This window comes from Poecilia formosa, unplaced genomic scaffold, assembly GCF_000485575.1.
Source record: "Poecilia formosa unplaced genomic scaffold, Poecilia_formosa-5.1.2 Scaffold163, whole genome shotgun sequence".
Lineage (NCBI taxonomy): Eukaryota > Metazoa > Chordata > Actinopteri > Cyprinodontiformes > Poeciliidae > Poecilia > Poecilia formosa.
This window is the reverse complement of record NW_006800102.1, coordinates 718,604-719,481: the sequence shown is the minus strand read 5'-3', so window position 1 is coordinate 719,481 and position 878 is coordinate 718,604. Positions and strand designations below refer to the sequence as shown.

At 30.3% G+C, this 878-nt stretch overlaps 1 long non-coding RNA gene across 1 annotated transcript; it reads left to right on the top strand.

The window, feature by feature from the left end:
* LOC103146610 (uncharacterized) lies at positions 1-854 on the top strand. Its single transcript, XR_477154.2, has 3 exons — positions 1-64; positions 470-475; positions 805-854. It is a non-coding gene; the product is annotated as an uncharacterized LOC103146610 (long non-coding RNA).
* The last annotated feature ends 24 nt before the right edge of the window (positions 855-878 follow it).

Below are 878 nucleotides of genomic sequence, written 5' to 3'. Positions count from 1 at the left end.
TTCACTCTCTTCTCTGTGTTTGAGAGCATCAGAAGCAGTGGAGTACAGCTTGTAGCTTTCCTTGGTGAGATTATTTATTTACTTATAATGTATAAATGGATAGAAACTGAACATTGCTGATCGCACTTTTACAAGTCAGCTGCACAAGATAGGCAGACTTTCACAGGAAGTGCTTTTCACTTAAAAACTGCCTAATTATATTAACTTCACTGACAAAAATACACATAAAAAAAATTTATTTTATTTTGTTTAACTTGAAGAATTAGATTTTGCTCCAAATGGTTTTATTGCAGATTTAAGGAAATAACTGCCATAAATTGAAGAAAGTAATTGCATTAATATTTCATTAAACATGTTAGTTAAAATCTTCTTGACCCCAGAAATGTTTGATGTTAATTTATCCAATATATTCTTGTTTTTATGTTGACAACCATCATTGTGCTGGAATCTGCTTGACCTTCAACTAAAGAACCAAGTAAGTAAATCCATTTGTAAGATGCTTGCAATTATTTTCCCCCTTTAATAAATTAGCCTTTTCACCAAATTTGATATAATTTAAAGATTTATAATCAACTGTCAATGCCAGCAATCAATGAGATCCATCCAATCAAAGTTGTGTGAAAATTAGTTCAATTTTCTCTCTCTTACTGGAAACTAGATGGTAATAGTTGTAAAAAAAATTTTACCAAATAATTAAGCCATTGTTATGCCAGTGTTCACTTCTGAACTATACTGAAAATCCTCCAAATTACCATGTAAATTGTTATATTTTGACGTCATCACTATGTATTTTTGTGTCAACAGCCTATATTATTAGAATGAAACTTCAATTAAATTCTCAGCCCAAACTATCAGATTCAGAGATGGAAGATGTTTTA